General features: G+C 37.5%; 1 pseudogene; it reads left to right on the forward strand.

The window, feature by feature from the left end:
* The window catches only part of LOC122048431, a 68025-nt pseudogene that overhangs the window by 24342 nt on the left and 16109 nt on the right, over window positions 1–27574 (forward strand).

The following is a 27574-nucleotide window of genomic DNA, read 5'->3' on the forward strand; positions in this document are numbered from 1 at the left end:
TTTTCCGTTGAAATTAAATCTAAATTAGTGCAACACCAATTTAGATACTTCTATAATTTTTTTTTCTTCCGCACTACTAATCCAAGACCAAGTCTTGGGATTTTTGTTTTTCTTTTCTTTCTTCTGTGCGCAGGACTAAAATGTCTCAGACAGAAGGATTCAGCACAGTACGACCTCCACTCTTCAACGGAGACGATTTTCTGTACTGGAAGAAGCGCATGGAGGTCTACCTCAAAACAGACTTCGACCAGTGGATGAGCGTAACGAGACCCTATAAAATTCCAGCGGACAACTCCGGGAATATACTGGATCCTGAAGACTGGACAGCAGATTTGAAGAAAAAGGCGTCAACAGAAAATAAAGCGATCAACACTCTACATTAACAAGAGAACCGAGTCGGTCCACAAAAAACGCTAAAGAGTTGTGGGACAAATTGATCGAGCTGCGAGGAACGAGCAATGCCAAGGTAACAAAACGAGACCTACTTTTGAATAAAATTCTTAATATAAAAATGCAGGAAGGTGAAACGGCAAATCAGCTCCACGCGAGGATAAAGGACATCCTTAACGGGCTTCATGTGATAGGCCACCAAATGGAAAATAGAGACTTAATAAGGTATGCATTAAATGCTTTTCCACGTAATAGTTTGTGGGCATCAATCGTAGATGCCTACAAAATTTCTAAAAATCTTTCTAAGTTAAAATTAGATGAGCTTTTCTGTGAATTAGAATTACATGAACAAACTAATGCTGGAGCCGAGAAAGGTATAGCTTTGTTTGCAGGTTCCTCCAAAGAAAAGAAAAGCAAGCCTGAGTTTGAAGAAGATTCCGACCAAGACTCCGAAGACGAAGAACACCTGGTAAACTTGGTAAGAAAAATGTTCACCAGGAGAAAAAGGAGCTTCAGCAAAAAGGACCTTCAAAAGATCAGTTCTCCCTCAGAACAAAGGAACGTGACTTGCTTCGGCTGCAATAAAAAGGGACACTACAAGAACGAATGCCCAAAACTGAAATTCGACAAACCAAAGTCAACCAAAAAGAATGCACTCAAAGCAACGTGGGACGACTCCTCAGACGAATCAGAGGAAGAAGAGCTGAAATTGTTTGGCGGGCGGGCCAACCAGACGGGCCCAAGTCAAAATGACGGCTCTAGAAACAAGCCACGAGTCCGTACTCGTTTCCGAAGGCCCGAATGAGGTATATTTTAATTTAAACAATTTTTTTTTTAGAATTATTTCCTGTTTAAATAGTAAATTAATTAAAATAGAAAATGAAAACAAATCACTTCTTGAGGAAAATCAAAATCTCAAGGAACAAATCAAAAATTCAAATCCAACTCAAGATTTAACACTTGAGGAGGAGAATTTATCATTAAAAAATGAGATTAACAATTTAAAAGAAATGTTAGAAAAATTCACAACAAGATCAAAAAATCTAGACTTAATCCTAAATAATCAAAAAGCATGCTATAATAAAACCGGACTAGGATATAAGTTGAATTCAAATAAAACCTTCAAATCATTAATAACCCAATACAAATCAACCAATCTAGCTTGGGTTCCGAAAACATGCTTAACCACGCAAATAGGACTTAATCAATATTATATACCTAAAGAAAAAATACATTATATAAAATCGAATAAACCAAACCAAAATCCAAAATACAAACCTAAATCAAATTCAAAATCTAAACACTTTAAAAATCAACAAAATTATCACCAAGTTAACCATAACTATAGAAGGAATCGGCACAAACCTAAAACCAAAATTTAAATTAATGGCCAATAATTCAGGGGGAGGCTCCAGAATAGCTGGCACCTCCAAAACTAACTTACCCGACAGGGTAACCTAAAACAAACTAACCCGGCAGGGTAATTAGGATTAGAGACCAAGTTTAACTTGAATCATGGTACTGGTGAAGTTTTTGGATGATAGTACGTTAGGAAAACTTGGGCATCGCATGTCTAGGAAGATATGGTTTCGATCTGGTGCATTTGGCCAAGTGGAACTGACCGAAGCTACTCTTGAATGAATCCTAACCAGTTAGACCAAGATTTAGTACTAAGCTCCGTAGATAGGACTATTCGGAAAACCTCGAAAGGTTGGTTACTTCTAATGACGTCCATGTGACTCACCAAGCTTAGAAGTTTATCCGAAGATTGCCTATTTGTGGAAACCAAAGCTAAATCTGAATCTAACACAAGTTAAACCAAAACTCCATAATTAACAATCCAATTTCATCTCAAAAAATCATAGGATTCCCTGATTGATAATATAGATCGGGTGAGATGAATAAGGCTTAAATTTTAATTTTAAACTTAAAAATTAATTTCAAAATTTTAATTTTAAACTTAAAAATTAATTTCAAAATTTTAATTTTAAACTTAAAAATTAATTTCAAAATTTTAATTTTAAACTTCAAAATTAACTTCAAAATTTTAATTTTAAACTTAAAAATTAATTTCAAAATTTTAATTTTAAACTTCAAAATTAACTTCAAAATTTTAATTTTAAACTTGAAAATTAATTTCAAAATTTTAATTTTAAACTTAAAAATTAATTTCAAAATTTTAATTTTAAACTTAAAAATTAATTTCAAAATTTTAATTTTAAACTTAAAAATCAATTTCAAAATCTTAATTTTAAACTTAACCACTTCTTCCATTAAGTGCTATTTTACACAAAAAGAAAAAACATGGTTATGGCATAGAAGAATGTCTCACACCAACTTTAGAAATATAAGCAAATTAAATGGACTAGTGAGAGGCTTACCAAAATTACCTAACATAGATTCAACCATATGTAATGCTTGTCAACAAGGTAAACAAACTAAATCCACTCACAAACCGATGAATCAGCCACAAACCAACTCAATATTAGAACTTCTACACTTAGATCTTTTTGACTCCCATGGAGTCAAATCCATAAATGGAAACCTATACTGTTTAGTCATAATAGATGATTATTCTAGGTTTACTTGGGTAAAATTCTTAAAACATAAAGACGAAACTTTTGAAATCTTTACAAACTTTTGCAAACAAATTGAAAATGAAAAAGATCTTAAAATTAAAAGAATTAAGAGTGACAATGGGGGAGAATTTAAAAATCATAATTTTAACAAATTCTGTCTTGAAAATGGCTACCATCACAAATTTTCATGTCCTAAAACCCCCCAACAAAATGGAATTGTAGAAAGAAAAAATAGAACCTTACTAGAAGCCTCTAGAACTATGTTAAATGAATATAACCTACCTAAATATTTCTGGGCAGAAGCTGTTAGCACAGCCTGCTATGTGCAAAATAGAACAACATTAAATAAAAGACATAATAAAACCTTCTTTGAAATATTTTATAACAAACAACCTAACATAAAATATTTTAAAGTATTTGGGTGTCCAGCCTTCATCCTAAATACTAGAGAACATTTAGGAAAATTTTCCTCTAAAATTGAAAATGGAATTTTTGTAGGATATTCTCTAAATAGTAGAGGCTATAGAATTTATAATAAGGTTACCTTAAAAATTGAAGAAACTACTAATGTAAAATTTGAAGAAACTAAACAAAACTTAGAACTTACACAACCACTTGAATTTGTTCCAGAAACCAACCAAACTCTAAGTCATGAAGAAGAGGAACAACATCAAGAGAGTCAACCCCTAGAACAATAAGGGTTAACCCAAATCACCCAACTGATCAAATAATTGGTGACCCAGACTTGAGAGTTCAAACCAGATCATCCTTTAGAAACCTAAGTCAAATTTCTCTAATTTCAAAAATTGAACCCAAAACTGTAGATGAATCCCTACTAGACCCAGACTGGATTATAGCTATGCAAGAAGAACTAGCCCAATTTGAGCGTAATGAAGTTTGGGACCTAGTACCACCACCTAAGAATAAGAAAATAATAGAAACAAAATGGGTATTCAGAAACAAATTAAGTGAAACTGGGGAAATTACTAGAAATAAGGCTAGGCTAGTTGCCAAAGGGTTTAGTCAGGTTGAAGGACTTGACTATGATGAGACCTATGCCCCAGTAGCCAGATTAGAATCCATTAGAATGTTACTAAGTTATGCAGCCCATAAGGGATTCAAACTATACCAAATGGATGTTAAGTCTGCCTTTCTTAATGGACTAATTAAAGAAGAAGTTTATGTAGGTCAGCCTCCTGGGTTTGAAAGTCTAGAACACCCTGATTATGTTTTTAAGTTAAAGAAAGCATTATATGGACTTAAACAAGCACCCAGGGCATGGTATGAAAGGCTAACATCTTACTTAACATCTAAAGGATTCAACCAAGGTCAAATTGACCCAACCTTGTTTGTTAAATCATTAAATACAGACATATTTATTGCACAAATATATGTAGATGATATAATATTTGGTTCAACAAATTCAGATTTTTTAGAAGAATTTATTAATCTAATGAAAAAAGAATTTGAAATGAGCTTAGTAGGAAAATTAACTTATTTCTTAGGATTATAAATCAAACAAACAAATGAAGGAAATTATATTTATCAACACAAATACACTAAAGAATTACTTAAAAAATTCAGAATGGAAAATACAAAAGAAATAAAAGCACCTATGGCAGTAAACACAATCTTAGATAATGACCCAAATGGAAAACCAGTTGATTTAAAATATTATAGGAGTGCAATAGGTAGCCTACAAGCCGACCTGATATTTTATTTGCAATTAGTATGTGTGCTAGATACCAAACCTGTGCTAAGGAATCCCATTTGACACAAGTTAAAAGAATTTTTAGATATCTTAAGGGAACAACAAATGTAGGAATTTGGTATCCTAGGACAAATAATTTCGAACTAATAGGGTATTCTGACTCAGATTATACTGGATGTAAATTAGACCGCAAAAGCACAAGTGGTGGATGCCAATTATTAGGTTCATCACTTGTTAGCTGGTTTAGTAGAAAGCAACATTGTGTTACTCTATCTACAACTGAGTCAGAATACATAGCTATAGGCGAATGTGTTGCACAGTTATTATGGATGGTGCATACTCTAAAAGATTTCAACTTAAATATCACAAATGTAAAAGTATTAATTGACAATATAAGTTCAATTAACTTAACCAAGAACCCTGTGCATCATTCAAGAACCAAACATATTGAAATTAGACACCACTTTATCAGGGATCATGTTACTAAAGGTGATATTGAACTCAATTACATTGAGTCCAAATCAAATTTAGCTGACATTTTCTCAAAACCACTCCCTGAAAGTGAATTTAGCAACTTACGTCGAAAATTAGGGATGTGCTTAATAGACTAGGATTTTTCAAAATTATTTTCAAAAATAATTGTTTTCAAATTATAAGTTAAACTTGTTTGTTTTCAAAACTTTCCATTTTTAGATTTTCAAAAATAGTTTTGGCCTTAGACTAGTTTTGAATCCTTAGAAAGCATGTACCCATAGGACTAGTTTTTGAGCATCTCACCAACACCTTAGGTTTACCTTGCTTGTGTTTGACAAACATAGAAAGGGGTGAGATGCATAGGCAAATTATCTGGACTTAAGATGCTTATTCCAGTGCATTGGCATAAGTCTGGACGTTAAATACAAATCAGACATTAATCAGATTAAGTTCATCAGTCAAGTCAAACACTGACTGCTTATAATCAACTTAATCTGACTAACCAAGTGAAAGCTACTATCTTCTGATAGTTAGTTAGTACCTAATTGGTTAGACAGCTGTTTAATTTTAAGTGTCAAGTTCAGGGGGAGAAATTAATTAAAATTTTATATTTTTTTACATCTATTTTAAAACTAACTTATTTTTGAACACTAGTTTTCAAAAAATTAAAACTAACTGAGTGTTTGAAAAATTAGAAGTTTAAAAATCCCACCAAATTTTTAAAACTTGATTTTAAAGTTGAAAATCATTACAAACTTAATCTAATTTTTTTTGATAAATCAAATTTGAAAACTTGATTAACTTTAAACATATATTTTTTCCAACTTAAATCCCCCAAGTCAACTTGACTATCTTTTTAACTTGATTTTAAAATTGTACTTTTATCAGTATCTTTGAATTTTGAATCAAACTTAAATATTTTCCAAAATTAGTTGTTTCTTAACAGTAACTCTACATTATGCTTGTTTACCCTTGCCTATTTTTGCTGAATGCCAAAGGGGGAGGGTTAGGTGGTTAAGTTAGCTAAATCAAATTGAAAACACCAAAACTAACTTTAAAAAACCATGTACCTGTTTTATTTATTTTTTGCGTCTTTTCACTAACTTAACCAGGTTGTCATTCCATCAAAAAGGGGGAGATTGTTGGTGCGGGTAGCACTAACGGTCTAACCTAGGTTTTGATGAATGACAAATGGGTTAAGTTAGTTTTGTTATTGTCTGACACTTTGATCGAGTGTGCAGGAGAAGTCCAGACAGGTCGACGGGCTGACCGGATGTCTGGCACGAAGTCCAGCTAGGTCGACGGGCTGACCGGATAGCTGGCGAGAAGTCCAAGCGGGTCGACGGGCTGACCGGACGCTTGGCACGAAAGGCAGACCGGACAGCTGGCGAAAGGTCCAGACGGGTCGAAGGGCTGACCGGACGTCTGGCAGGTAAGTAAGGTAAGTCACTGGAGAGGAGTGACTGCGAGGACGCGTTCCCGGGAAGGGAACATTAGGCGTCGATACAGCTTAGATCCATTTCGGAAATCTAAGTCGAGATCGTGACTAGATTCCGGTCTCGGAAAGACGGAATCTAAGTCATACTTTTTCTGTTAATTCATACTTTATATATTGTGCTAACAATCTGTGTTGCAGGGTATATCTTGCCTCGGACTAACCTTGTTTTGCAGGAGAAGGAATCTCTGGAAAAAGGTGGTCCGGGCGCCCGGAGGGGATCCGGGCGCTCGGAGGCAACTTTTATCCTCTGCGTCGCCTCACCACGTGGAGCATCCTGACTGGACTTACCACGTCACACCAAGGCGCCCGGAAGGGATCCAGGCGCCCGGAGCAGCATATAAAAGAAGCCCCAGGGGTGGAGCTTCAAACACAACTGAGAACTCTTCGACTGCTTGTCCTGCTGCTCTACGCTCCCACGACGCTCACAAAGCTCCGACAAAGTGCTCCTTCTTCTTTGGTTAATTTCCTTGTCGGTATTACTTTGTTTCATTAGCATTTCTTGTACTAATTTTGTAATCATATTCGAATTGCTAGTGATTGCCCAACGAAAGTGGTCAAGGACCACGGGCCTTCGAGTAGGAGTCGTCACAGGCTCCGAACGAAGTAAAATCAACTGTGTTCATTTACTTTTCCGCTGCGTACTTTTACACTCAAGTTTTTCGAATCGATATTCACCCCCCCTCTATCGAACGATCACGGTCCTACACATAGGACCACACAAAACAGAATGAACCAATTCTAACACTTCTTTGGCTCTATACCCCTTGGCCTTAAAAGGCCTCTTGGTCATTTTATCTTCCAAGCAAGATTCACAAGTCAGAAAATTTTCCAACTCTAATGAACCCAAAAGTCCATCGGCTATAAGCCTCTGAATCCTACTTAAGTTAATATGACCAAGCCTTAGATGCCAAAGATATGCTTGGTTCATTTCTGAAGGTCCTTTTCTTTTATTTGAGTTAGAAGATGAGTTATAAATTTCTATGTTTTGCTTTGTGGGAGAAAATGGATTTAAAGTATACAAATTGCCAACTAATGCACCAGAACAGATAATCACTTTATTTCTCTTAATAACTACATCATTACTAAAAGAAACTGAATATCCATCCAAAAACAGTTTAGAAACTGAAATTAAATTCTTTCTAAAATTGGGTACATAAAGACAATTTCTTAAAACCAAATTTCTATTTCTATTAAAAGATAAGTAGACATCTCCCACTGCAACAACCGCTACCTTAGTAGCATTGCCCATGTAGACGGTAATCTCTCCTTCAGTTAGTCGTCGGGTTTCCTGGAACCCCTGCAAGGAATTGCAGACATGATCAGTGGCTCCTGTATCTACACACCAGGTGCTGGTAGATAACACCGCTAAACATGTTTCAACAACTAGAGCATGAGATATACCTTTGTTGTTCTGATTCCTATGAGGACAGTCCGCCTTCCAATGTCCTGACTGCTTGCAGATGAAGCACTTGCCCTTTGGCTTCTTCATTCCAGCTTTAGGTCTTGTACTCTGAGATTTATTCACTTTCTTTGCTGAACCAACTTGTTTCTTCTTCTTCTTTCCTTTCAGTTTAGAAGTAGAACCATTTTTAGCATAGTGAATATGAGAATTGTGACGAAATAATCCTTCTGCTGCCTGAAGTTCTGTCAGTAGTTCCGCCAATAAATATACCCTTTTGTTCATATTGTAATTCAGGCGAAATTGCTCAAAACTTCTAGGTAGTGTTTGGAGGATCATATCGATTTGGGTTTCTCCATCAATTTCTCCACCAAGGATCTGTATTTCGTTCAGATAAGCCATCATCTTTAGGATATGATCCCTCACAGGAGTACCCTCTTGCATGGTGGCTGTCATTATCTTTCTTATGGCTTCTTGTCTAGAAGCCTGATCCTGATGACCAAAGAGTTCCTTGAGATTGTTCATAATATCATAAGATGTTGGTAAATCTTGATGCTGATGTTGCAATACATTTAACATTGAAGCCAAAATGTAACACCGCGCCATCTCATCTGCCTTTACCCATTTCCTATGATATTCAATCTCCTCTTGGGTAGATTCACCAGTGGGTGCATCAGGACAAACTTATAACTTTCAGCAGTAAGAACAATGTCCAGGTTCCTTTTCCAATCTATGTAGTTAGGACCAGTAAGTCTATTCTGCTGTAGTATGATGGACAGTGGGTTGAAAGTCATCCTAAGAATCACAAATAACTTTTGGTCAGAACTCTAAATTTAGAATAATATTGATTCCTCAAATAATACTATTTTAAATTAACCAACACCTCGAAACGCCGTGAATTTTGTATGCCATGATAGTGTGGACGTATACAAATTCAACATTTGTAAAAGGAGGGTTTTAACCCATTAATTTTATTATCTTGTCAACCTAACTTTTTGACAAATAAAATTAATAGTTGGTATCCTTTGGTCACACGAATAATAGCAGTGACTCCGATGGGGAGGATACTGTAACGACCCGCCTCCTACTAACTAGGCTGTGAGGCCGATCGTTACATTAATCTGTGCTAACTATTCCATGACCATCATTAAATCTAAGTGCGGAAGCTGTACTAATCAAAATTTTGCTAAACTATTATCATTTCTTTATTCTATATGTGCTAGAGGGTGTAATCTAAGCTATTCATAATATGTTTTACATCCCTCATGGTCAAGGAGCTGGACTAAAGGTTTCCCGACTGATTTTAGGCCTCCCAATCGATCCACAGATCGATTAGAATGGTTGAATCGATCCAGTGATCGATTCAGCCGGCTACTGTATGCGAGACTTGGGTTGGATCGATCCAGTGATCGATCCAGCACGCTACTGTGCTCGGGGCAATATTCTGGATCGATCGGCTGATCGATCCAGACTGGCCAATCGATCCAGTGATCGATCCCAGAGTCTTCTGTTCGCGAGGCCTACTGTTCGCGAGACGAGTTGCCCAGTCGATCCTTCGATCGATTGGAAACTCTCGAATCGATCAGCTGATCGATTCGAGTTTCTGATTTCGTGCCAAAGGTCTGATTTCAACACTTGTTCGTGCCAAAATTACTTATAACAGTTCTAAACTAAATGCCAAACATTCTAACATCACAAAAATAGCGTTCTAAACATGATAGGATGCATGATTAACTAATTCATAACACTTAACATACGAAGGTGTAAAATAAAAAAATGTTAAAAGGTTCTAATACTTAAAACAAGCTTGCTGAAATTCCCTAAGATCTCTATTCCAAGTTCCATCCACACACATCTTCATCGCATTGCCCTCCAGCCTCCGCTAGTCCATCTTTCCTTTACCTTTATCTGCAGTATAAGGAAAAGTATCTGTAAGCTTTCGCTTAGTAAGAAACCATCCACCTCACAAAAATATGCATTCGATGCAATATGCTTTTAAAACATGCTATTTAAAATATGTACTGATTAGACTAAAACATGGCATGCTATCATACATAAAAATCAAAGCTAGTCATGACATACTATCATCTAAAGATGTGTAACAAAAGCTTAGCATAAAGCTATCATACATAATCATAGGAGAAAGAGCTGAGCTGAAACATGAACTGAGCTAATTCTAACAAATGCTAAAGCTGTACTGATTTCACCTAACTATTTTGTGAGAGTTTAAAAATACATATATAATAGATGAAAATATTAATCATGCTGCTGATGGGCCCGACATCTGTACGTGCTATGCGCGCATCCCTAACTAGACCCGGGTTTGCAAGTCCCGAATTTAGTAGGGTTGCTAGGTTATCTAAACCTAGGGACGACTGTGGGAGCCCAACCTAATGGATATCTAATCCAGTATAGTGCCACTGAGAAAGTAAAATACTGAATATAAGCTAATAAATCCTTGTCTTGCTTTTACTAGGTTGTCTAAACCTAGAACTAGGTTATCTAAACCTAGAGGCGACTGTGGGAGCCCACCCATTGGTCATCTAGTCCTATAAAAGCTAGAGCAAGGCTAAATAGGCTATAAAATGCTTCTATTGAATTTATCTCAGCTACTAAAATGCCTAAGTGACATTTTTCTGTGCTAAACAATTTAATCGAACACTTGTTATGCGCTAATTCGCATCCTTTGTGTCGGTATTCTACATATTACTAAACTAATACATAAAAATCCACACGGAAGCTACTTATACTGCAGGTGAGGGGTTTCTTACCTCGTGCTCGGATTTTCTTACGGTTCTAACCGCTAGATCTCCGGAGGAGACGATCCCTTTCGATGATCTTCTCGCGTCTACGCGTTCCTCTCGCGGAGGGGAGCGTCCTCGTGTAGGAGTCGTCGCCGGAAGGTGCTCCTAGCCTAGGGGACGGAACCCTAGTCTTTGCTTGTGGTTGGCGCCGAGAGAAGAAGAGGAAGGGAGAGGGGTCGGCGGGATTAGGTTGAGGAGAAGAGAAGTCTCGTTAAAAATTATCTCCTCACTAATTAATTCCTTATTTATATTAAGTGGTTATTTCGGCCCAACTTACATATAAATATTATTGGTTCCCTTTCCTTTCAGCACGGCCCTGCTGGGTTCACTTGGTTACCATGGTTCACCATAAGTCATAGGACCCAATAGGTCTCGTGTTCAATTCCCGCCTAGACTATTTTCGTTTTCTATTTATTTTTGCTACTTCCGCTATTCTAAAAATTTCATAAAAATATCCTAAAATTCTAGAAAAATCATAGAATATTTCTAAAATGGTTTTGAGAATTTTCGGGTCCTCTTGGGTAGATTCACCAGTGGGTGCATCAGGACAAGGCTCAGTCAGTACAAACTTATAACTTTCAGCAGTAAGAACAATGTCCAGGTTCCTTTTCTAATCTATGTAGTTAGGACCAGTAAGTCTATTCTGCTGTAGTATGATGGACAGTGGGTTGAAAGTCATCCTAAGAATCACAAATAAATTTTGGTCAGAACTCTAAATTTAGAATAATATTAATTTCTCAAACAATACTATTTTAAATTAACCAACACCTCGAAACACCGTGAATTTTGTATGCCACAATAGTGTGGACGTATACAAATTCAATATTTGTAAAAGGAGGGTTTTAACCCATTAATTTTATTATCTTGTCAACCTAACTTTTTGACAAATAAAATTAATAGTTGGTATCCTTTGGTCACACGAATAATAGCAGTGACTCCGATGGGGAGGATACTATTAAACGTGCCTAAGTGTATTACTTGATACTAAGTCCATTAATAAGATTGTGCCCCTTCCGATGGGAAAGATCACACGCTCTTAATTAACTTCCTATAGTCATCCAAAATGGAAGTTTGTTTTAGTGATCCACAAACAAGCTCATCCGATATAGAGGAAGGCACTCAGAGCCAACGCGCAAGCTTGTTTACATCACTTATAAACCAGTAATGGAGACCGTTGAATTTATTTAAAATCCCTCTCCCACTTATTTATTTATAAATGAGGAATTTTAACTATGCTAGCCTACTAAACATATATACTAACATGCACACACAGCACAATATAAAAGCAATAAATAAAAAATCTAATTTTCAACTATTATGGCTTTTATCTATGGTTGTCCTCCGTGTGTTGTCATCCCAAGATGCTGCCATATTTGGCCACCGCCACCGGGTCTTGCTGTCGCATCCATCTTGCTCCTTGTTCCGCTGCGCCTCTGGTCCTCAAAAGGTTCCACGCCTTGCAAGATTCGATCCGCGACATAAATAGAATTTTATATTTTTCGATCATATATTCCTCGAAGGAATGTACATGTAAACTAGATCGAACATAAAATAAAAATTTACATACATCGATCCTATATTCCATAAAAGGAATGTACATGTAACTAGATCAAAAATAAAATCCTAATAAAAACTAAATACAGCTCCTGCTGTATTTTATAATACAATCATGCACACACATATAATTGCCCTTGACATGTCCAAGGGTCTAATCACACACATAAAGAAAACTATAAGCCATAATAGTTGGATCCTGCATCCACAAAGTTAGCACATCCTACTATTAACTTGCCTAAATTATGTATGACATGTGCATAATTAAACTAATACTAAATACACAGAGGTAAAACCCTAGCTCTGATACCAATTGTTGGTTGCTACTCGAAAAACCTAATGGTTCCACTGTACAAAATTTTTTTACAAAGGTCTGAACCTTTTCTTAGCTACCATGTGTTCTTTTAAATTAAACTTGGATCGCCTGCGGAACTTAACACGTTTGATCCAAATTTAATCTATTTGTTCTTTTAGGTTTTGACTTGGATCTCCTGCGGAACTTAACACGTTCGATCCAAATCACCTAGGTTATTAATTCCATTAAATATTAATTTCCAAAATTGGTTTCCAGTACCGACGTGGCGAGGCACATGACCTTCTTGGATATGAGAGCAACCACCACCGATTAGACAAAACCTTTTAAGGAAAGCTAATATTTAATTTCCTAAAATAACTTTAGGTTAACCAAAAGGAACAATCAAATCACAAGGAAAAGAAAAAAAACAAAGAACACAACATCGAAAAAAAATTCGAAATACTAGAATCGCATGCCTCTTGTATTTGATATTATTTCCAAAAATAACTAGTATGATGCGGAAAGGAAAAATACTAGTTATACCTTTTAGAAAGACCTCTTGATCTTCTATCGTATTCCTCTTCTAACCTCGGACGTTGTGTGGGCAACGATCTTCCGAGATGAGAAACCACCAAAGCACCTTCTTCTCCTCCTTGCTAGGTTCGGCCAAAACAAAAGCTTCACCAAGGATGAAGAAAAAACACCAACCAAACTCCAAGGGATGAAAGCTTTCTCTCCTTCTTCTTCTTCTTCTCCAAGTAGTATCCGGCCACCACAAAAGCTCCAAGCAATGAAGAGTTTCGGCCACCACAAAGAGGAAGAGAGGGAAAGAAGATGGCCGACCACAACACCAAGGAAAAAGAGGGAGAGAATAATAGAGGTTGTGTCTCATGAAGGCACCCCAACCCCCTCTTTTATATTCTTTAGCTTTGGTAAATAAGGAAATTTAATTACAATAAAATTTCCTTAACTTTCCTTGATAACAATTAATTAAGAAAAATTAAATAAAATTTCCTAATCAATTGTATATGGTCGGCCACCCCATGGAGAGCAAATAAGATAATTTTTAATCAACAATTAAAAATTCCTTATTTGTCTTCGGAAATTTTAAAAATAAAATTTCCCTTTAAAATCCCTTCATGGTTGATAAAAAGAAATTTTTATAATTTTAATTTTTCAACATGTGAATAATTTACATAGAGAAAAAATAAAATATCTTTCCTATCTACAAATAAGGAAAGAGATCTAATCTCTTTTCTTAATCTTTTGTAGAAGAGATATTTTAATTTTAATTCTCACCAATAAATTATATCTTCCACATAAGAAAATTTTAAAATTAAAATTCTTTTAAATTTAATGGGGGTCGGCCACCTAAGCTTGGGTTCAAGATAGGGCCAGCCACCCATGAACCAAGGCTTGACCGGCCCCTACATCATGGGTACGAAGGTGGGTATAGGTGGGTATAGTACTCTATAAATAAGAGGCTACGATAGAGACCGAGAGAAGGAATTGGTTTTGGTCTCCTGATAAAATTAAGCATCCCGTGTTCGCCCCGAACACACAACTTAATTTTATCAATAATAATTCATTCCACTAGAGAACTATTATTGAACTACCGCACCAATCCCAAATTACATTTTTTGGCTCCTTCTTATTATGAGTGTGTTAGTCTCCCTGTGTTTAAGATGTCAAATGCCCACTAATTAAGTGAGTTACTAACAACTCATTTAATTAATATCTTCATCCAAGAATAGTACCACTCAACCTTATCGTCATGTCGGACTAAGTCCACCTGCAGGGTTTAACATGGCAATCTTTATGAGCTCATCTTGGGGACATTATCAACCTAGATTACTAGGACACAGTTTCCTTCTATAATCAACAACACACACTATAAGTGATATCATTTCCCAACTTATCGGGCTTATTGATTCATCGAACTAAATCTCACCCATTGATAAATTAAAGAAATAAATATCAAATATATGTGCTTGTTATTATATTAGGATTAAGAGCACACACTGTTGGAGGATCTTGCGGCCGGCTTGAAGGGGGGTTGGATAGACGGCACCCCCAAATCGCTCGCTTGCTACGTATTTGTTAGTTGCGCAACGGAATACAAATAATACAAACACAAATACAAAAGCTAAATACAAATACAAAGAACAAGAAAGAGCAAGCAAACCAACACGCGCCGATTTAAGTGGTTCGGAGATAAAGCTCCTACTCCACGGCATGTCCGTAAGGTGGACTATCCCTATCCGTCGGTGGATTACTCCTCGGAAAACCTCCGGCTAGCTCAAACCTCCTTGTGGGTGGAGAAACCTCACCACAAACTCACCAAGACCTCTTGGATACAAGGGAAACTCTTGAGCACTTGTAGACTACTAATTAGACCTTAACCAAGTCTAATTTTGTCACCTTGGCCGGCCATACGAAGCTCCTTCTTATAGAGCTTGGAACAAATCAGAACCTGATTTGCCCGTTACCAGTCGACTGGTCCTTGCACCAGTCGAGTGGTGCCAGCCCAACGGCTCTGCTACAGTGCATCAGTCGACTGCTCCATCACCAGTCGACTGCTACAGTGCGCTACAGTAACTGCTACAGTGCCACTACAGTAAAACCCTAAAACTAGGATTTTACTCCGAGTACAATCTCTCATGCACTCGTACCCTCACCCTTAACTCATTTGACGCTTTCTTTGCAGCTTTGACCTCTTGCCTTCAAGCCTACTTCCTTTGGCTCTCATCCCTCGGATGCATCCAAGCCCGCGGCTCGTCCCCAATGTCATCCTTCGCGTATGCCTCGAAGTCGCTTCCCTCGGCCCTTGTCCTCGCTGCCTTGTCCACTGTCCCTCGGATGCTCCATCCTTCACCGGACCTAAAGCCGTCAACCTGAGTCACATGTGTCACCTGCAGTCCTGCACAACTCAAGTACACATATCAAATAACGAGGGTAATCCTAACTTAAATCCTTTGCCTAAATACCAAAACACATGGTCCCGCGGACCATTGGGATTGCTCCAACACACACTTCCATAATAACTGAGGTATTTGTTTCTTTATAAAGTCAGTATAAAAGAAACGACCTCTAATGGTCCTACTCAATACACTTTAAGTGTACTAGTGTAATTATATAGTCAAGATAAACTAATTCCTAATTACAGTACGACCTTCCAATGGTTTGTTCCTTTCCATTTTGGTCGTGAGCTACTGTTTATAATTTATAAGGTATTGATAACATCATCTTCTGTATGTGACACCACATACTATGTTATCTACAATATAAATTAATTGAACAACTACAACTAAATGTAGATAATTTGACCAAATGTGATTCTTTATTCAAAATAAATGTTTACAAAAGCTTAGGCTTTCAGTATACACTCTAACATTACTTAGATTTAAATATTTTTTAATGTTCATAGATTGTATGCTAAATCAATTCAAAAATAGAAAATAAGGGATTTTTGCATTACTGTATAAATCAGAGAAAGAACATCTCTTGAAATATTTTTGCATCTCTTGAAATACAATGAGGGTTCACTTCATGGAAAGGAAAAAATTGATAGAGAAAGAACATAGAAAAAATATATCAAAAAGACATAGACTTAGAAAAGAAGTTCACTAATAGTGATGAGTAGACCATAGTTTAATTAAGGGAAGCAAAAGGGAATGGAGTTGCTAAGCTAAATCCACATTCCAAATGGTAAAGGAGAGATGCTTAAAAAAAACTTATAAGAGATGTCTATCAGTGCAGTATTGTCCTCTATAATGTTTTATTTTAAACATTTACTAAACCAAAGCCACCACTCCAAAACAAAAACCACCACTCCAAAATAGTCAAAAAATTCACATACACGCACCAAGCAATTGTGGTTCAGTGACAAAGTGGTTCTTCAAAAATAGTTTGGTACTACATACTAAAGCAGAGTATACAAGCATCAAAATAGGATAAGAAAATCGAACAACATTCATTTCATTATTACTAGATCTTCTAGTTCATCTGTAAAGTGACAGTGAGGGCAATGGTAAAAGAGGTCTCTCCCAAACATTATCGTCTCTCCATCCCTCTCCCTCCCCAGCTACTATAAAACCACACAGAAAAGATTATTATTCAGTTTGCCAGAGTTACTTGCTTTGGAAGTCCACAGTCTAGTCTTGTCTGCAAGGAGAGTCGAACCTAGCAGTTACCCTGGGGTGAGCCGAGCAACTAAACAGAAGAAAACCGAGCAAAATTAAGATCAAAATTGAAGAAAGTTGATTTGGACAAAAAAAATCACAAAAATTGTAAAATCATCTAAGTAATACCTCATACCTGGATTCAGGACAGATTTAGGGCAGGGGAGGGCTGGGGGAAGAATCCAGGTTGGCTTGGCCGAGCGTTTGAGATGGGCGCGGAGAGCGGAAAGAGGGTGTTTGATGGGGTGCAGAGAGTGGAGAGATTCGATGGGCGACGAGAGCGAAGAGATTTAGGGTTTAGGGAGGCAGAGAGAAATGTGACGGTGAGATGGAGCAGAGGCGGAGAGAAAAAAACTAAAGAGAAAAGTGGCTTTTTTATTTGATGCTGATGTGGAAATATCCACGCAGGAAGCCACTTGGGTCGAGATGGAAATTCGAGATGGGAGTTCGAGACATATATCATTTCTCTTCATTGAAATAGTAAAAAAAAAATATATTAACTATTTCAATGCGAAACAGTGTGCTCATGCCAAAAAAAAAAACCTTCTGCATGTTTCATGTTGAAATAGTAGTATTACACGTGATTTTTTTAAAGCTGTATTAAACTAATTTAATTATAGAATTTAGGGGGAGTTTTAGAAAATTTACGGGGAGTTTTAGTTTCTTAAAAGAGGTTCTATATATGGTCATATAATCATATATAATAGACTTTCGGATTGATTGGGATAATCAATTAGATCATATCAATTAATTATCATAAGGCATCAATCAATTAATAATTCTAATTTTAAGTTGTTAAAACTGATTGAGTAATTTTAGTTCGAATTGAGTTCCTAGAATTTTCTTGAGTCTATCTACACAACGTATTATTAAGTTGAACTAATGTGTCGGTCCAAAGGAAGACATCTTAGGTATGCTTAGTGTATTTTGTGTTGGTAGATGTATATCTATGCTAAAAGTAATCGACCCAAAGGAATGTTACTTTTATGCCAGATATATGCATAAGGTAGCTTACAACTATGGAACAAAAATACTATTTTATTCAAATCATACACAAAATATGTCAGTCCAAAGGAAGACATATTATGTGGCCGATTAAAGTTGTTGTGAGCTATGGCCCAAAATATAGTTCATATAAAGTATCATATTATGTGCACAGTGGTCGACCTAAAAGAAGGCACATTATGTGGTTAATTAAAGTTTTCGACCCAAAGGAATGCTACTTTTATGCCAGATATATGCATAAGGTAGCTTACAACTATGGAACAAAAATACTATTTTGTTCAAATCATACACAAAATATGTCAGTCCAAAGGAAGACATATTATGTGGCCGATTAAAGTTGTTGTGAGCTATGGACCAAAATATAGTTCATATAAAGTATCATATTATGCGCACAGTGGTCGACCCAAAAGAAGGCACATTGTGTGGTTAATTAAAGTTTGAGTTATATTAGAGAGTATCACTAACAAATAATGTATCAGCCCAAAGGAAGGTATATTATGTTATACTTGATATCTCATAAATAGCTCATTTATATGCATTTAAAATTTTATTTTTATTTGCATAATTTTATATTACTTATATGTTCTTGGCTTTAGTTAAATCGTGATCTTAAATAAATTCCTCTCTAACTACCAGCATTAATAACATCCCAACACTAACTAGTTCGAATTTTACTGAAAGGAAAGAATACGTGACCGTAGTCTTAGGCTGCATGGACTTAAACTATGCATTAAGGAATGGTCATCCCGCATCTCTAACTAGTGCTAGCACTATAGAACAGAGGGATGAATTTCAGCTGTGGGAGAAATCAAATCGTATGTGTTTGAGTATCATGAAGCTTTCCATACCGACACCAATAAAAGGCTCAATAATAGAGGAAGGAGATGTTAAGAGTTTCCTGGACCAATTAGCAGACCGATTCACCTCAAATGAAAATGTCGAGACTACCACACTTCTTACGAAGTTGGAAACCATGCGGTATAATGGTAAAGGAAACATACGGGAGTACATTATGGAGATGTCCAATATAGCAACAAGTCTGAAAGCACTAAAACTTGATATATCTGAGGGTATGTTAGTTCATTTCGTCTTGATGTCTTTGCCTGCACGATTCACTCCTTTTAAGATATCGTATAATACTCAAAAGAAAAAGTGGGCATTGAATGAGCTCATAGCTCAATGCGTGCAAAAGGAAGGGAGACTAAAGATTGAGACATCTGAGAGTGCTCACTTAGCATCTAGTTCTCAAAGTGCGAGCAAGAAATGAAAGAGGATCAATAACAAAGGAAAAGGAAAACAAACTGCAGATTATGGGAGTTTTCTCAACTTTGCTAGTTTAGAAGTCAATCTAGCTATTGTACCCACTGACACTTAGTGGATAGATATCGGTGCTACTACTCACATAAGTGTCACTATGCAAGGTTGTCTCAGGAGTTGACTTCTGTTTGATGGTGAAGGATACATCTATACAAGAAATAGAAAGAAGACTAAAGTTGAGTGGATTGGTGTTTTTAGACTTTGTTTAGGGACCAATGTTTTTCTAGATTTAGAAAATACATTTATTGTACTGTCTTTTTGATGAAATTTAATTTCAATTTCTTGTTTGAACAAATCATGTTATTTTTGTTCATTTAGAAATGAAATTTTAAGTATTTTCTTTAATTCAGTGTTGGTTGGCAATGGTTCCTTAGTTGATAAGCTTATAAATTGAATATCTTTACTCCTATGGCTGACAACGTCATAATGCATAGTATATGTACGAAACGTAAATTGACTAACGAGATTCTTCCATATTTTGGCATAGGCGTTTAAGATATATATTCAAACAACGCCTAGAAAGGTTAATGTCACATGAAATTCTCGATTCCCTTGACATGTCAGACTTTGATGTCTGCATAGAGTGTGTCAAGGGGAAGACTGTTGAAGCAATCTAGATGCCCTAGGTTTTGATGTTTGGGCAAAGGTTTAAGTTATGTTTATTGTTGCATTTGATATGCATTGTGAGTGTGCAGGATACAGGTACAACAAGGAAAGTCCAAGGGTGAGTCTTGGCGGTGTAAGTCCAAGCATGTAGTCTTGGCAACGTAAGTCCAAGTGTGATCTTGGCAAAGGAGGATAGTCCAAGGATGAGTCTTGGCGGTGTAAGTCCAAGCATGTAGTCTTGGCAACGTAAGTCCAAGTGTGACTTGGCAATGGATGAAGTCCCGGAGGCACGACCTCTTGGCAAAGGAAGACCCGACAACAATGACAAGGCCGATGGAAGCTCCAGAAGGCAAGACGTGAAGGATGGGGAGGCATCCGAGGGACGCAAGGCTGATGGAGGAGGCTAGAAGGCTAGGTCTAGGTTGGCCGGGCGAGAACGAGTGCTGAGTGAATGTACTCGAGGTAAAATCGTAAAATTAGGGGGTACTGTAGCAGTACTGTAGTGTACTGTAGCGTTACTGTAGCAGCACTATAGCAGTCGACTGATGACTGTAGCAATCGACTGGTGCACTGTAGAGAGCCGTTGAGAGAGCCGTTGGGATGACACCAGTCGACTGGTGCAAGGACCAGTCGACTGGTAACGTGCAAATCAGCTTACTGATTTGTTCCAAGCTCTATAAGAAGGAGCTTGGGATGGTCGGCCAAGGTGACGAAATTAGACTTGGTTAAAGCCTAATTAGTAGTCACCAAAGTGCTCAAGGATCTCTTGTGTCCAAGTGTTCTTGGTTGAAGTTGTGGTGAGGTTTCTCCACCCACAAGGAGCGGTTTGAGCTAGCCGGAGTTTCCGGGGACTAATCCACCGACGGATTGAGGGATCGTCCACCTTACGGACAACCGTGGAGTAGGAGCATCATCTCCGACCCACGTTACATCGACGTGCATTGGTTTGCTTGTTCTTTTCTTTATCTTTAGCTTTCGTATTCGTAATTTGTATTGTATTATTCCGCTTGCGCACTAACGAATACGTAGGAAGCCATCGATTTGAGGTGAGACGCTATTCACCCCCCCTCTAGCGGGCACATCGGTCCCAACAAGTCGTATCAGAGCGAGGTCGCTCTTCTACGGACTAACCGCCAAGAGAGCAAGAAGCTAGAGGAAGAAGAAGATGGAGTCTGAAGGACCACTCGGATGGGATATCCGAATTCCATCTCTGTACGACAAAGAAGACTTCAATTATTGGAGGAAGCGGTTGGAGACATGGTTCCAAATGGATTGGAACCAATGGGTTGTCTTGAGTGACCTATTTGAAGCTCCTACAGACAAGAAGGGTAAACGCCTCCGACCTCGGCATTGGACCGAAGAGCAACGAGAGCAATCGGAGGCGGACAAGGAGGTAACGAGAATTTTGCATAATTTACTACCTTCTAATATTTTGTTGAGTGTAGGTGAAACCACAAATGTAAGTGATCTTTGGAAAAAGATCATTGCCTATCATGAAGACCCTATAAAAATCCAAGGAGTGGAAGAGCCCAAGGAAAATGGCTCATTGGTCCAAGAAGAGAAGGAGCAATCCGATGTTGACAAGAGGTCAACATTCGAGGAGGAAAAGGAAGAGGAGGAAGAGAAAGAGAAGGAAGAGGTGGAAGAGGAGAGATCTTCCACATCCTCAAGAGATGAAGAAGTGGAAGAGTCCACATCTTCAAGTGAAGAGGAAGAAGAGAAATCCGAGGAAGAGGAGATCTTGGAAGCTCAACCCTCTACTTCAACTACCAAGAAGAGCATAAAGGACCACATCAAATGTTTTGAGTGTGGTAAGATGGGGCACTACAAGAGTAGGTGTCCTTCGCTCAAGAAGGTAAAGAAGGTAAACCCTAAACTCACTAAAGTTAATGTAGAAACTAATGTGAGTTGTAGGAAGAAGAAGAAGGAGAAGAAGCACATTAGGTGCTTTACATATGGTGAGTGGGGTCACTACCACACAAAGTGCCCAAGGAGAGGAGAGCTCAAGAAATTGGCGCACTTGAAGAAGTGGGAGAAGAAGGGAGCTTCCAAGGTAAAAACCAAGGTATCATTTAATGAATCCATTCCGTTGACATATGATAAAAAGCATGCTAGAAATAACTCTTATCATCTTAATGCTATTTATCATGAGAATAGGAGGCATGATAACCTTAAGGATAAATATATTCCTCCTTATGCTAGATTTACCACACCTAAGGTTAGGAAGGTAAATAACAACTTAAGCAATAACACCAAGGATTTTAGATATAAGCCTAAAAATAGAAATGCTCAAAGATTAAATGAAAACCCAAAATCTAGGGATTTATGGAGTGAAAATCAAGTCTTAAGGACAAGACTTGATAATTTAGGAAGGACCTTAGCAAGAATGGAAAACATGCTTAGGGGTTAAAATGAGCATAACCTAGGAAAAGTTAGACAAGAGTCATCCAATGGCGATAGGGGTTTGGGATACAAACCTAAAGTCAAGGAGGATGTAACTTCTTTTCATAGGGTTCTATATAACTATGGGGTCAACCCTAGGTGTAGAGGTCAAGTCAAAGATACTAGGGAAGGAATCCCTAAGAGTACTTTTGACAAGACAAATGTGACTAAGACTTCTAAGAGGCCTAATAAAGTCACAAAGAAGGTTACAAGGGAAGTTGTTCCTAGAAGTGACCTAGTAGAGGTGACCAAGGCTTCTAAAAAGCATAGAAAGGTCCTTAGGAAGGTATCTAGGGAAGTCATCCCTAGTGAGTACCTAGAACATCTAAGGAGCACCAATAGGTTGTGGGTTCCTAGGAGTATATTCTCTACACCCTAGATAGGTTTAGAGAGTGACAACTCCAATTGGAAGGGTATTTAACCCAAACTTGTTAAAGTTGACACTTGAGAGCATTTTCAAGGTTATTGTTAACCTTTGAAAATGAAAAGGATTGTAGGGTTACTCTTTGAAAGAGTAATATATGTGTCAAAATTTGAGGAGTTAAATATAATTTAAATTGACACACTAGAGAGAAGCAAAAGTAATGCCAAATTTGGAATTCGACATTTTCTTATGGAATTAAGGGAAATGCAAACCTTAATCCAAATTGTCACTCTTGGAAAGAGTAACATGTGCCAAATCTTAAGGAATTATGTTTGAATTAAATTGGCACAATGTGGAAAAACATAAGAAATACCAAATTGGGGTTTTGGTATCTTCTTAGGGTAATTAAAGGAAAATCTAGGTCCTAATGTAAGATGTTTACTCTTTAGAAGAGTAAAATGTGTCAAACTTTGAGGTTTTGAACTTAATTTAAATTGACACATTTAGAAAAGGATAAGAAATGTCAAGTTGGAGTTTTGACATTTTCTTAGAAGGTTAAAGGCGAATCTAAGTTTTAATTTGATTTCATTTACTCTTGGAAAGAGTAAAATGTGCCATACTTTGAGGAATTTGTTTAACTTAAAATGACACAAATTTAGAAAGAAATTAAAGAAATGTCAAGTAGGGGTTTGACATTTTCTTGATAAAATTAGGCAATTTAGGGTTAAATTTTGAGTTAGCTAGGGTTAAGAATACTTAGATAGGTAATCTAGGTAAATTTTATTTATACTAACTTGCCATGATTGTTTGCCCATCATATGTCATGACATCATATTTAACATTCACATTTTATTATGAAAAATACAAAAATACCATGTCATGTCATACATACATCAAGTAGCTATAACATGCTTTGCTTTTGAAAATTGCTTATTTTGATGTATGTCATTAATCATCATGCAGTATGTCAATTTCCTTGTAATTAAGGACAAAAGACATTTATTATGTATGTAAATGTTCCAACAAGAGGGATAATGTCAAGTGACATCCTAGATGGATGATCATGATTTTTACAATGCCTAGATAGAGATGCATGATCCCTTAGTTTAGGGCAAGACCAAATATACATCTCACAAAGAACTATAAGGTGATTTGTATGTGTTTTAATACACGTTAGATACAAGTGAGATGTTAAGATGGTGAACAAAACTCAAGATGTTGATCTAGTGCATCTTGTTGAGTTTTAGGTTCATCAAAACACATAGTTATGTGTCTTCCAATCATTGGGAAAGCTAATGTACAAGTCATATGCATTGAGCCCAAAGAACGTGGTTGGATATTGGTTTTGAAAATGATTTCAAAATACTTTTGAAAAACCTTGGTAAAGACTATCTTTTGATAGTAATCATCATTGAAAAGTTAGATACAAATTAGGAGAAAACATTGAAGTTTTCAAGAGTTTTTAAATTTGTGTCAATCTTTGAAAATAGGAAGTAGTTTCATAGAAAACTATTTTTCCATGATAAAGTATACCCTAAATATTGTTTCCATGAGTTTTTATGATGAAAACAAGTATGGATTGGTTAAGAAAAACCAAAGTGAAGTTTCGGTTGAGGTTTAGTTTCATTATTGAATTTTGAACCTCAAAACTTCGAGTTTTAGTTTTCCTAATTATTTAGGAACCCCAAGTCATTGTTGGTGCAATGATGGAAGTTTGACCATATTTTTAGGGGGAGTTACGCTTTGGAAACATAAAAATCTTTTCCAAGACCAAAAGGAGGTCAAGTGTTAAGGTAGCACATGACATTGGTATGAGAGGTGTTACCAAGGACAAGGGAGAGTCATCCAAGGCCAATAAGAAGGAATATGCTAGGGTAGCATATAATTATAGCAAGGATGAGGTGTCCAAGATTAAGGACAAGAAGAAATTAATCAAAGACAAGGCGTCTAAGGTTAAGAAGGTGAGTCTTGTAGGCCAAGTGTCACCTGAGGTGCACCAAAATGGCCTAGTCATAGTAAATGAGTCACCTAGGGAGGTGGATAAGATTAAGAGCTCAAGGGGGAGCTCAAAGAGTCTTTGGGACATATGGTAAATGATCTTAAGTGAACCAAGATGTTCCAAAGGGATTAGAGATAGATTTGAGTCTCTACTATACTTGGTTGGCACAATTGAGTTAAGTTTTATGCATGAAAATATGAATTGGGTTCATATTGCATGAAAATTAGTTTTTGATATATAGATGCCATATAAACCCATGCTAGGAAAGTATTGTGATTTAGTATGGGCAGATACATCAAGAGGAAGCCAAAACTAGGACTTTAGGTCAAGGTTCAATTGAACAATTTAGCTAGTTTTGAATTTTTGTGTCAATCTTAGGATATGTGATAAATATATTTTTATATATATTTTTCCCAAGTAGACAAAGTTAAAATAGACCTCTCCACAAAATTTGAGTTTTTTTGGAGGTCTGTAGAATTTCTGGTGCATTTCTGAAGTTGGTCAGAAAAGGCTGATTTTTTCAGAAATAGGGTTCCAGTCGACTGGTGCAGATACCAGTCGACTGGTAACAGTGTTTTTGAGCACAGAATGTCTCTGTAAGCTCATTTTTATGAGGTCAGTCGACTGGTGCCAAGACCAGTCGACTGGTAACAGTAGATTTCGACTACAGAATGTTTTTGTAAGGTTCTGTCGAAGGGGCAGTCGACTGGCACTTAGGGCAGTTGACTGATACCAGCCTAAACGTGTTTTTCAATGTTGTTCTTGACCGTGTCAACTCGTTTAAATGTATGAGATACATGGGAGATAAATACATGAGTTTAGGGTCAATTTGGATGACATGTTTTCAACAATTGGGATATTCTTGGAGCTCTTTTTGATGTATGGCAAATGGGGAGAATTTTAGGTTTAAGTGGAAAACATATACACCTTTGCAAGAAATCCTAACTCGAGGGGGAGCATAGGTGAAGGGGGAGCGATTGTTTAGGCAAAGGGGGAGAAGTTTACCTTTGCGGGAAATCCTAGCTCAAGGGAGAGCTTAGGTGAAAGGGGAGCCTAGGGATTTAGGTTCCATTATTTATGCATGAGTTGATTTGCATATTTATTTGCATATGTATTACATTTATGTTTCCCTAACTTAAACAGGTTGCCAAACATCAAAAAGGGGGAGATTTTTGAAGCAATCTAGATGCCCTAGGTTTTGATGTTTGGGCAAAGGTTTAAGTTAGGTTTATTGTTGCATTTGATATGCATTGTGAGTGTGCAGGATACAGGTACAACAAGGAAAGTCCAAGGGTGAGTCTTGGCGGTGTAAGTCCAAGCATGTAGTCTTGGCAACGTAAGTCCAAGTGTGATCTTGGCAAAGGAGGAAAGTCCAAGGATGAGTCTTGGCGGTGTAAGTCCAAGCATGTAGTCTTGGCAACGTAAGTCCAAGTGTGACTTGGCAATGGATGAAGTCCCGGAGGCACGACCTCTTGGCAAAGGAAGACCCGACAACAATGACAAGGCCGATGGAAGCTCCAGAAGGCAAGACGTGAAGGATGGGGAGGCATCCGAGGGACGCAAGGCTGATGGAGGAGGCTAGAAGGCTAGGTCTAGGTTGGCCGGGCGAGAACGAGTGCTGAGTGAATGTACTCGAAGTAAAATCGTAAAATTAGGGTTTACTGTAGCGTACTGTAGCGTCACTGTAGCAGTCGACTGATGACTGTAGCAGTCGACTGGTGCACTGTAGAGAGCCGTTGAGAGAGCCGTTGGGATGACACCAGTCGACTGGTGCAAGGACCAGTCGACTGGTAACGTGCAAATCAGCTTACTGATTTGTTCCAAGCTCTATAAGAAGGAGCTTGGGATGGCCGGCCAAGGTGACGAAATTAGACTTGGTTAAAGCCTAATTAGTAGTCACCAAAGTGCTCAAGGATCTCTTGTGTCCAAGTGTTCTTGGTTGAAGTTGTGGTGAGGTTTCTCCACCCACAAGGAGCGGTTTGAGCTAGCCGGAGTTTCCGGGGACTAATCCACCGACGGATTGAGGGATCGTCCACCTTACGGACAACCGTGGAGTAGGAGCATCATCTCCGAACCACGTTACATCGACGTGCATTGGTTTGCTTGTTCTTTTCTTTATCTTTAGCTTTCGTATTCGTAATTTGTATTGTATTATTCCGCTTGCGCACTAACGAATACGTAGGAAGCCATCGATTTGAGGTGAGACGCTATTCACCCCCCCCCCTCTAGCGGGCACATCGGTCCCAACAAAGACCACTAACAAAAGGAATAAGGGGGCTAGCCATTGTAGTGATGTTTTGGAGGTAATAAATACGGATATTTGTAGACCATTCCCTAAGGCATCTCGGAATAGACACACATATTTTATTAGCTTCATAGATGATTATTCCAGATTTGGTTATCTGTACCTTATTCATGAGAAATTGTAATCTTGGACATGTTCAAAATTTCAAAGCTGATATTGAACTTCAACTAGGTAAGAAAATTAAAGTTGTTCGATCCGACCGTGGAGGTGAATATTACGGTCAATATGATGGATCAGGTGAACAACGTCCAAGACCTTTTGCAAATTACCTTGCTAAGTGTGGAATTATGCCTCAGTATACCATGTCTGGTACACCCAGTCATAATGGTGTAGCTGAGTGTCGCAATTGAACACTAAAATACATGGTAAGAAGCATAATGACTTTCACTTCTCTACTAGAGTCCTTGTGGGGTGAAGCACTCAAGATTGCAGTTTACCTACTCAATAAAGTACCTAGTAATGCAGTAACTAAAACCCCATTTGAGATGTGGACGGGTAAGAAGCTTAGCATTAAGCACTTACACATCAGGGGTTTGTCCAGCTGAAGTTAGGCCTTACAAGCCTAATGAAAGGAAACTAGACTCAAGAACGGTTAGCTGTAATTTTGTAGGATACTCTGAGAAGTCAAGAGGGTATAAATTTTATGATTCC

Source organism: Zingiber officinale, chromosome 2B, assembly GCF_018446385.1.
Source record: "Zingiber officinale cultivar Zhangliang chromosome 2B, Zo_v1.1, whole genome shotgun sequence".
Classification (NCBI taxonomy): Eukaryota; Viridiplantae; Streptophyta; class Magnoliopsida; order Zingiberales; family Zingiberaceae; genus Zingiber; species Zingiber officinale.